Genomic DNA, 12384 nt, shown 5'->3' with positions numbered 1-12384 from the left:
GTTGAGGAGATGTTCTTTCTCAGATATGTAAATTGCTTTGTGGTACTATGGTGGTTTAAACCTAATTATACTAGTCAGTACCCACTGTGTGGTACTATAACACTAATTATTCTAATAAGTACTTACTGTGTGGTACTACAACCCCGATTATACTAGGCAGTACCCGCTGTGTGGTACCATAACCCTAATTATTCTAGTCAGTGCCCACTGTTTGGTACCATAACCCTAATTATACTAGTCAATATCCACTGTGTGGTACCATAACCCTAATTATATTAGTCAGTACCCACTGTGTGGTACCATAACCCTAATTATACTAGTCAGTACCCACTGTGTGGTACTATAACCCTAATTATACTAGTCAGTACCCACTGGGTGGTACCATAACCCTAATTATACTAGTCAATACTTACTGTGTGATACCATAACCCTAATTACACTAGTCAATACTCACTGTGTGATACCATAACCCTAATTATATTAGTCAGTACCCACTGTGTCGTACTACAGCCCTAATTATACTAGTCAATACCAACTGTGGGTTATTACAACCCTAATTATACTAGTCAGTCCCAATGAATGGCACCCAAACCCTAATTATACTAATCAGTACCCACTATGTGGTACCATAACCCTAATTATACTAGTCAGTGGCCACTGTGTGGTACCATAACTGGAATTATACTATTCAGTACCCACTGTGTGGTACCATAACCCTAATTATACTAGTCAGTACCCACTGTGTGGTACCATAATCCTAATTATACTAGTCAGCACCCACTGTGTGGTACTATAACCTTAATTATACTAGTCAGTACCTACTGTGTGGTGCCATAACCCTTATTATACTAGTCAGTACCCACTATGTGGTACCATAACCTTAATAATACTAGTCAGTACCTACTGTGTGCTACCATAACCCTAATTATACAAGTCAGTACCCACTGTGTGGTACTATAATTCTAATTATACTAGTCAGAAGCCACTGTGTGGTACCATAACCCTAATTATACAACTCACTACCCACTGTGTGGTACCATAATCCTAATTATACAAGTCAGTACACACCATTTAGATGATATACATAACAAAAGATCTTTGTGCCTGAATACTGTCATTTTGCAAACTATCACAGTTGCAAAAGAAAATTCCAAAAAATACAACCAAACAAAAAAATGCAGGTATCTGCCTCTTCCATTGTGGTATCCATTCAGTCACATTTTTGCCACAAAAGTGTGGGATGCATGATACACTGTGGCAGTCCCATAACACTATGATGTATGAGACTGATATTCCTGTATTATCATTCAAATTTCCCATTAATGTATAAAGAAATCTTTAATAGTACCTTCCCGATCATTCAATGGTTTTGAATTTGTCTCTCACTGTATGCTCTAACAACTTGAATCTCTATAAAAACAAATGATACATGATATAAGTAAAACGCCACCTTACATTTTAAGAGTTTTATCTCTGGCAGCCTTAAACCTGGAGGCAAGCTGTAGTTACTACAATTTCCAGAAACAAACACACGGAGCAAGGAATTACTGACTGTTCCTCAAAGGCAAATATCCTCATCAAGAAATGAAAGCTTATTTCTCCAAGAACAGACACTTTCACAAAGCAGCCTTGATGTATTCCCCAACAGTAGACCTATGCACAACAGAGCCTCTTTCTGTTCACCAAAGTCAAGCATCCTCACCTCAGAACCAAGCTTTTTCTCAAGAGCAATTATCCTCACCAAGAAAGAGACTTATGTTCCCAGAATTCAAACAAAATCAATCATGAAATAACAAGATATAGTCTTTAAATTCAAGTACCCTTACATGAACCAATACCTTTTCCCAGAAGGTAAACATATTTATAAGGGAGCTAACTTAAATTACACAAATGAACCATGATATGTTCCTCAAAAGCAAATATCCTCACAGAGAAACAAAGCTTTACTCCACAAAGGCAGACTTCTTCACCAAGGAGCTAGGCTCTGTTTATCAAAGCAATCACCATAAATAAGGAACAAAACAAATGTTCTTAAATGGACAATTTTCACACTTAAAAAGCAAATGTCTATATTACCTGACAAGCCATGACAGTAAACAGCACTGTTTGTTGCAGTTGGACTGCAGGATGCAATGATCATGTCTTGCACAAAAAAACAACGCATGAAGTTATAATTCAATATTCAATTGGGGGATCTCTTGAATATACTATGACATTGTAAGTGAACAAAGGCATAAGTGCTATATCTTGATTGGATGATAAATTATCCTGAAAAGAAACATTTCTCAGTTTTGCATGGCAGGTAGTTTTGCACACACACACACACACACACACACACACACACACACACACACACACACACACACACACACACATATATATATCGTCTAGTGCTGCCACACAGCAGTATCAGCAATCAAAGGTAAACTTTTCTGAAAACTAGAGCAATTTGTTGCCTATAATTTCAACTATCAAGACAAGATATATGCATAAAATAATAGGCAAATGTTTTGCATAGAACCACTACTTCTGTCATTATAGAAATTCACTGTCAAAATGTTGGGCCAGATTCTCCATTTGGCAAAGGCATAGGTGACTGAAGTAAACATAATGGAGTACAAAAGGGTTTCTTGACTTTTGATTACCATTTTCAAGATACTAGAAACATTGTCCAGCTTCTCCTACCTGTATGGATTCCACCAATTCTTTATAAAACTATTTCTGAGAGAGGCATTCATCTGTATCTTCTTGTTTCCTCCAATGACTTGTATGCCACATTTATACCATGATGAAAAGGCCTCTGAAGCAAATTTTCAGAGTTTTGTCCATGGATGTAAGCTATCCTTCCTCAACACTGCAGCTAGTGTATAGTATCTTGCTCTTTGAGTTTTACAAAATCCTGAATTCCCCATGCTTGAATCACCTTCCTGCTGATTCATTTTATAAACTGGTTTCACTGAATATTTATTCCAGTTATTTCTACACTGCTCAGTTTATCTTAGTAATCACTGCTGTCCCATTAACTATTGCATCATCTGCATGAGTACTTATGTTTCACCAGCCTCACTTTCAGTAAAATATGTAATATCAAAATGGTCTTCCCAATAACACCTTTGCCTTTTTTTACTAATTTCCACAGCTTCTAAACTTGTATATCTGTGTTCCCCGACACTCACTCCTTCACTTAAACTCCTATATTCCTACCATACAATCTCCATTTATCTTCCTATTTTCTATAAAAATTGCATCTACTTATATCAGGAATCCTTGTCACTTTGCACCACTTATAGACACTGGTCACATGTAATTTACAGATTTTCTTATGCTACCTTCTAAGCCTGTTGTGCAGTGTACAATTTTTATATTTCATGGTGAACGTATTACATCTTCAAATAACTATTTTCTAATACCTTGTCCAATTACTGGATGTAATATCATCAATATTATCTTCATCTGCTGCTAACTTGGATGAATAAGGCAGACACAGTAACATCTTATGTTAGCTTCTGTGAAGATATGTGTCTCCACTAAGACCTGCTAAACTTAAGCAGCTTCGTCAAGCCAAGGACGATGCCTATAGAAGTGGGGATAGGACACTTCAGACAGGCAAGGATCATACTAACATAAGAAATCAAAATGGCTAAAAAAACTACTCTGAAAAGCTGAAAAAATAGTTTTTAGCCAATGATCCTGCATCATTGTGGAAAGGTCTACAAAACATTACAAACTACAGGAAACCATTCCCCCAACACTGCATCTAATTACCAGCTGGCTGATGACGTGAATGCTTTTTACTGCAGGTTTGATTAACCTCAGGCTTCAATTGACACTGTTGTCAGCTCTCTCAGTATTCAGACTTTTATGACTCTCTCTTCCATACATTCTCACATTCAACCTGCATTAATTATCTTTGAAGAGGATGTGTCTTTTTTTAGAAGACATCACACTAAGAAAACAGCTGGTCAAGATGGGGTTTCACCCTTCTGTTTAAAACATGTGATGATCAACTTGCTCCTGTTTTTACTCGGATTTTTAATAAATCATTAGAGCTGTCTGAAGTTCCCTTAAGTTTCTAACAATATACAATCATTCTGGTCCCTAACAAATCCAGTATAACAGGACTGAATGACTACTGGCCTGTTGCTTTGACATCACTGATCATGACGATATTTGAGAGGCTGGTGTTAGCTCACTTGAAGGATATTGCAGCTCCCTTGTTGGACCCCCTTAAGTCTGTTTATCAAGAGAACTGGTTAGTGGATGAAGCAGGTAATATGGGTCTGCAGTATATCTTGCAACATCTTGACAACCCAGGGACATATGCAAGGATTCTGTTTGTGGATTTTAGCTCTCCATTTAATACAATAATTCCAGAACTTCTTTACTTGAAACTCTCCCAGCTTTCTGTTCTTGCCTCCACTTGTTAATTGATCACCAGTTTTCTGACCAATAGGAAACAGCAGGTGAAACTGGGGAAATTTACATCTAGCTATTGTATGATCAATATGGATTAAATACATGGACAACACAACCATTATTGAGCTCGTCAGGAACAGTGATTGGTCTGCATACAGATGGGAGGTTGTGCAGCTGGCCCTTAGTTGTAGTCAGAATAATCTGGAGCTAACAGTTTTAAAACTGTGGAGATGACAGTGCACTTTAGGAGTGGTATTACAATATTATCCCTCCCTCTTTATATTTAATACGGCTTTGCCAGCGTGGAAACCGTCAAGTTTTTGGGATCTATAATCTCCTGGGATTTGAAGTGGGAGACCATTGTAGGGTCCATCATAAAAAAGGCACAACAGCGAATGTACTTTCTGCGACAGCTGAGGAAGAAGTTCAACCTCCACAGGAACTGTTGATTCAGTTCTATACAGCAGTCATTGAGACTATTGTCAGCTCATCCATAACAGTGTGGTTTGGATCTGTGTCTAAACATGACAAAAATAACTTACACTGAATAGTCAGGTCTGACAAAATATCATTTGCACTAGTTTGCCCTCCTTACAGTACCTGTACTATTCCAGAGTCATGAAACAGGCAGGGAAAGTCATCATCGTCCCTTCACATCCAGGCCACCATCTTTTTGAAGTATTATGATCAGTCAGGCATTATAGATTAATATGCACCAAAACAAGCAGATATACGAACAGTTTTTTCCTCAAGCTGTCAAAAGTTCATAAATGGTTAATTTAACTTATTAGGCTGGTTATTCTTTTTCCCAAGCCTTCGAGGGTCCTGCAGTGTTGTTTACATATTGTTAGTACTTGTTTTTTTCAGAATTTACTTCAGTATTTCTTGAACCGAGTTGTACTTTTCACCTTTAATGTATACGTATATGTATATTTACTTATTTTTTGTCTTGTTTTAATAGTTGCATGTATGTTGTTTATGTAATTCATAGTTGGAGAGTCACTGAAACCAGAGTCGATTTCCTTGTATGTGTGCATACTTGGCCAGTAAATGTGATTATGATTCTGATCCTGATCCGTATGAATTTCTATATTCAAGGAGCTTTTCTCACCACGTCCCTGCTGAAAATGGGCAGTAGATCAGATGAACTATCCAGGTTTAAAAATGAAAATGGATGCATAAATAAATGAGTAGCTGATTTATATTCAACAATCCTAGAACATTTCATTTGGTGCCAATATGCCTGAACCATTTAGTATGTTTATTTTGAGAAACAAACATTTAAGTTATTCAGATAGCCAGAACATAGCATTAGTTATAATAAGCTAGTTTAATTAAACAGAACATACCAATAGTCAGTAGTAAGGTCACCGTTCTAAAATTTATCTTTTGTTTCTTATGGAGAAAGTTACAGTGCTAAAAAAGTGGAATTTCCTCTGTTAATAATTTCTGTTATAATCTTCTTTTTCATGTTGGTTTCTCAATTGTGCAGCTCTAACAATATTCTATGACTGGAGTATAAAAGCAGTAACCAGAGCGTATGGATTGCTAAATGCCTTGGTTCCCACTTTTGACTTAAAACAGGCTATTGCTTCATATACTGCAAATCTCTGAATGCTTTCTCATAAATAAAAATAGCTTTTTCATGTCTAATATGCCTTTCCAATGCAGGCTTACTCTTCTCATAGTGATCATATGTTTAGTTAATTACAAGGTCCTTAACCATCAAAATAATAAGAATAAATTCCTAGTGAAACGATTCCTTGCAGACGTTTCTTTTACTAGCTGTCACAAATGTTCTAGATTTGAAAGGTGGCTAAAACAAGAATATAAGCTATATAAATCCTAACAGAGCTTGTTATGGAAACAGTACATCTTATGAATGAACCTGTGCTAAGAAGAAAATTTAGTCCTAAACTATATAAAAGATGGCACTGTACTGCCCATCATTTTTTTAGGTAGCCTTTTTGTTCTATGTTTAACATACCTCAATACACTGTACAATGGCTATCATTTTTGTTTCATTTGGTAATCAAGGATTTTATTTTGGCAACCATTCTATGCTGACTGTCCATTTTAGCTATACTATACTATACTGTCTAAATCCATTCATCCATCCACAATCCCTTTTTCCCAGCTTAACAAATGGGGACGGGGTGTCACTTTAACAGTGACAATCATCTAGAGCCAAGGTTCACACCACTAGCTGGCTAGCCCTGGCGTGGATATTGTCTAAATGGAAACATTTAATGAAAACATTTATTTTACATTGTTGTCTATACTCACCCTTATATCCTGACAAACTTGTAGCTGAAAGGGGGCTACTGTACAAGTCCCAAGCCCATGTATCACATAAATAAAGTATTTTGTATCACAAAACATGCAATAGATTGAAAATGTTTCAGTACAAGAGACAGCTGTGAAGACATTTACATTTATCACAAATATTTTAAAAAGTTTCGGCAAGACTACAAGTGCCAAGTTTTATTTAAATCCTGCAGAACTGGAGCAGCTTATTGTCTTACACAAAAGGTCAGTGAGTGGCTGTAAGTAGGCCATGTAAAATACTGAGATTTGGCAGCTGTTTTTTTTGTTTAATACGCCTTATTTTAGTGGATAAATAAATGTGTCCTAGCAATGGACTAGTTTTCATTTTATTCCAAATGTCAGATTTACATCGGGATACTATCGAAATGTTGAATGCACATAGTCGCATGTGCACTTCATCGACCCACATCCATAAAATCCAAACTACCGAGAGGTCAGACTGCTGAAATAAAACCGAATGGTGACATTTCTGACCACTCCACACCAAACAACAAGTGCTAACATGGGTCAAAAATGGGGCGTGATTACACAGTTCGAAATGTCAGTGTTTGTGTTTTGCAGTAGTCGGAGTTTAGCATTCATGGAAGTGGTTCGATGTTGGGATGCTCAACATTTTGATAGTAGACCACTTACATCTAATATGTTACTAGTTTTTCCTAGAACCTATGATTGATTACAAAATTTACAATGCCAAATGAACTTTGAATGAAAATGTTAACTGTCAAACAGTACTTAATATTTAACATAATGGGTCTTTCAATCTGAATTTTCAATATCAGATAACTATCCAGAGTGTTTCAGATACAGACAACCAAGGATAGAGATCAGGTCTTGCATAATTCAGCACACAGTCCTGTCATACAAATGTATTCTCACTCTAAGATTGCTCTTATCGCAGAGTGAGAAACAGTTTACATGGATACAGTGCTAGGAAATGGGATTCTGATGTAGAGATACAATGATTTCCAAAGTACTAGTGCTTATTTTCATGATCAAAGCCTTAATAAGTTCATATTAATTCTGTTTAGCTCTGATTAAAATTAGAACCTTTTGCAAAATACTGCAAGAAATGAGATCTGTTACTGAACTGTATAAATGAATCAGCTGAGAAACACACAAAACTGCACTTTATCCATTTCCCCAACCAAAAGATGAACTAGTTGAAATACTACTTCTAGGTAATTAGATAGGTGGCTAGACAGATAAATATGAAACCAAATTAATATTTTTGAACATTTATTTTTTTTCAGCCATCTTCCTGTGGCAGTGACTCTCCATCTGCTGTAGACCAATCCTTCCTCCTGTCTCCCACATTCATTTCGGACTCATGGAGTGTGAGCTAACAGCTGGAGATCATAGTCATTATCCGGTGACCTCCTATTGTTACAGGAGATTTTATTCTGGATGCTCATAACACTTTTTTTGGCAAAAAATGTGGCTCAATATTTGAAGTAGTTAGCCCAGTGTAGGAACATGCTTCCGTGCTCCAGAAAATCTTAGCAAGGAGTTCAAGCTTGTACCTCCAATATCCAAGCTGTAGGAGGTTAACAGAGTTCAAGCTTGTACCTCCTATATCCAAGCTGTAGGAGGTTAACAGAGTTCAAGCTTGCAACTCCTGTATCCAAACTGTAGGAGGTTAATGGAGTTCAAGCTTGTACAGCCTTTATCCAAACTGTAGGAGGTTAAGGGAGTTCAAGTCTGTACCTCTTGTATCCAAACTGTAGGAGGTTAACATCCAGATCATCCAACTTGTGGAGGGGCTACTGCAGGACCTCACCAGGACTGCTCTCTCAGACTGGATGACCTAGTACTGACCACTGTGCCAGATCACCCTGTCTGGTTTCTCCACTGCCTGGCTGCTATTCCAACCTGATCCACCTTGGACAATGTGTCAGGACATCTGCTTTACAGAACTGTATAGATTAACTCAGAATGTTCATCGTTTCCTGGGTTGGTCTTTTAGTGAAATGTTAATAAGAGGTAATGTTTCATAGAGGACATTTGCTGTACACTCAGGTGTATCATAAGACCTCATTAACCCAATAAGTCTCTGCGCTCCCACACAGAAATAGCAAGAACTGTGCTCTATGGGCATGCATTAACTTACTTATATAATCATGATTGGAATATCTTTAATGTTTGCATCCACACATTATTAATATTAAGTTAAGACTACCTAATCACCATCAGTGTTACAAAAGCTTGAGCAGTGGTTACTTAACATCTGAGGAAGGCTACTAGGAAAAAAACCCAGCAAAGGCTGTATATTATGAAATAAATAAAAAATACCTTTGTAGTAGAAATGTATACATTTCAATTTTGTATTTGTTAGCAGTAGTTTTAATAGTGCAGCACATTGTTTTGTGAGAACATGGCCACTGGGTCTGGGTATCTGAATCATGACACCTCTGGATTTTTAGGGATTTGATTAAAAGACTTATGGATTTTGAGGAAAAGTATCATCTTTTCATATTCTGACATAGATCAAAGCCTTAAAGCACTACCTTAGCCTTTCAGTACTGAATTTGACAGGATACCATCTAATCACGAAATGGGTAAATACCATGTAGCCCCACCACCACCATTACTACCATGTGATACACAGGGTCTACCTGATTCATTCCTGGCCTACAGCTTCTGCCAAATGATCCCAAGGATTGTCTCAACAATAATTCTGACAGCCAATGAACTGGAACAATAGCACACCTGCATCAAAAGGAGTTATTGGAGTTACGCTCATTTTTAATTTGATTAAAGGCTAGTGCTGGTCCAGATTCGATGTAATGCCCGAGATACAGCAGTGATACTGATATGTATTGCTACAGGTTTCCCAGACCGCATCTAAAACACTGTGGCTGGGCTACAAATTTAGAATTCTCAGGAGATGCGAGGTTCATAAATCCATTTCTGTATAAATCAGTTAGCTTAACATTTTCAGTATATATCTGCAGAGAAGCCACTATGTTAAAATGTTATTGTGTGTTTTACATCCAATAGAATAGCTTTAGATGGCCATAATTTTGTTACTTTATCCATTCAGTGGTTATTCACGGATTCTGACAGGATACCCATATCACAAAACTCTTTTTGCAAGTATGTTTTAAAACTTGGCCTTTATATTTACACATTTAAATAAGAAAATATCTGCAGTTTCATTAACTTGCACATTGTGAACTGGCATTTTACATATTAACAAATGAGTGGTGAATTATCAGAAATATTAGAATGCTGTACAACTACTTTAAATATGAAGGGATTTTAAGGTAACACATTAGCTTCTGAAATACAATTAGGCATAAGAAACAAAACATGAAATTGCATTCCAGATATAAATTTCAACTGTGGAATGTATGAATCTTTAGTCATCACTTGCATTTCATTTCATAATATAGAAATATTGTAGCTGTGAATGATCATAGCATGCTCTTTTTCCTTTTACAAAATTGTTAATCAGAGCAAGAATAACAAAATGACAAGAGGGAAAGAAATTGTTGCATATCATGCACCATATGTCTTTTGAGAATAGTATCGTTATTTATTTACAATTACCCATTGACAAGCAACAGCATATTCAAATAAAACTATAAATCCAAGGAAGTTCACTGGCTCAAGAAGAAAAGAAAAGGGGGCGTGGCCAAGGATGAACACAGGATAGCAGCAGATTTCTTCAGCTCCACCAACTTAACTGCACAGACAGGAAATAATTACTTTAAAAATCAACTAATGAAATAATTTTCTTTCTAAATACGTTTGGAATATCAGTTTCTTGAATAATATCTAAAAAAGAAAGAAAATTTCAATAATTTTCCTGTCAGAAATCATCTTGGAAATTTCTCTTTCATCACCTCTGTTCAAAATGAGTTCCAGTAAGGCAAACAGTCAGGATTCCAGCATCAAGAAAGAGCTTCAATGGGGGGCGTGGCCAAGGATGAACACAGGATAGCAGCAGATTTCTTCAGCTCCACCAATTTCATTACACTGACAGGAATTAATTACTTAAAAAATTAATTTCTGAAGTAATTTTCTTTCTAAATATGTTTGTTTTATATAGTTCTTGAACTATATCTAAAAAAGAAAGGAAATCTTAACAATATTCCTGTCAGAAATCACTTTGGAAATTTTCCTGTCAGTTTATCAGTCTGAAATGAGTTTCAGTAAGACAAATTCTCAAGACTCCAGCATCAAGAAAGAACTTCAGTCTCTGATAATTATAATCCAGCAACTTACTGCTAAGATGGATAAAATGGATACTAAAATAGACACCGTCATAGAAAAAACTACAAAACAAATAGACTTGTTACATATAGACCTGCAACAACAGAAGATCCAGATGACAGGCATAGAAGAAGCTGTGAATGACATGGAAAATAGAATACAAGAAGAGGAAATCAACATTGAGTTTCTGCTGAAACAAAATACACATTTACAAACAAAGCTGGATGACCTGGAAAATAGATCTAGGTGCAATAACATTAGGAATTTTGGACTGCCAGAAAATATTGAAGGTAACAATATTACTTCTTTTTTAACAACATGGCTCCCTAAAACTTTAGACTTACCAGAAGCATTCTCTTTTGGTATCGAAAGAGCACATAGATCTATAGCTAATACTAACTCTAACAAAAACTATCCTAGATCAGTTATAGTTAGATTTCTATCATCTTTTGATAAAGAGATGGTTCTTAAATCTGCTTGGGCTAAAGCTCCTGTTAAGATTAATGAGACAACTGTGCATTTTGACAATGACTATTCTTCCATGGTAATAGCTAAAAGAAAAGTTTTTCTGCCACTAATAAGGGAGCTTAAAAAAGCACAGTTTGAAACATACCTTCTGTTTCCTGCCAAGCTTAAAATCTTCCTTCCTGATGGTCCTAAAATTTTCGATGACTTAGACTCTGCTTTACTGTTTATCAAAAAAAAATAAGATTTTGGATAAAATAGAAGAAATGGAATGGGCTAGTCCTTCATTAAAGAGACTGGCAACTGAAACTTTGTGGAAGACTTCAGAGAAGAAGAAGAGACTAAAAAACAAATGATTTGTTCTATGTTTTTTTCCTCTCATCATTTTATTTCATTATTAATCTTTTTAAATATAGTTCCTGCATTTCCAAGAAGCAACAAATATTTTGAAAAAGATTTATTCAAAGTTATTCTCTGTGTGCAAAGAAATGTTTTGTTTCATAACTAGTCAAAATACCTGGAGATTTAATGGCAAGTTGTGATTCAACTGGTTTCTCTTTCTGAAAAGGAGAAGTAAGGTCAGTAATTTGATACATTTTTTTCTTTATCTTTTTTTTTCTTCTTCTTTTCTTCTTTTCTTTGTTTAAACAATGACATTCTATTTAGATTATGTAGTGGGTAAAGGGTGGGGGAGGGCAGGGAGAGAAGAGTAATGAAAATATGATTAATAGAATAATAACATATTTATTCCTTGTAAAAAGTTTATATGTTCTTCAAATGCTATTCCTAATTATACTTTCTTGATTACACTGCTTATGCTTGTTTGTAAATAATCTGTCATGCTTTAACTAATAATAATTAGAACTAAATAATAGTAAATAATATGTTTTATTTTTAACTCTATTAATATAAACAGTAAGTAATATTCCATTGTATATACTTCTTATAGATTTCTCTTAC

General features: G+C 35.8%; 1 protein-coding gene across 2 annotated transcripts in view; it reads right to left on the bottom strand.

Annotated features, from left to right (window-relative positions):
- LOC122806901 (ras and EF-hand domain-containing protein-like) overlaps positions 1–12384 on the bottom strand; it is a 502021-nt gene that overhangs the window by 158672 nt on the left and 330965 nt on the right. The window lies entirely within an intron of this gene.

Source organism: Protopterus annectens, chromosome 7.part0, assembly GCF_019279795.1.
Source record: "Protopterus annectens isolate FY-2018-M chromosome 7.part0, PAN1.0, whole genome shotgun sequence".
NCBI lineage: Eukaryota > Metazoa > Chordata > Ceratodontiformes > Protopteridae > Protopterus > Protopterus annectens.
Note: the sequence above shows the minus strand (reverse complement) of the source record. Positions and strands in the feature narration are given on the sequence as shown.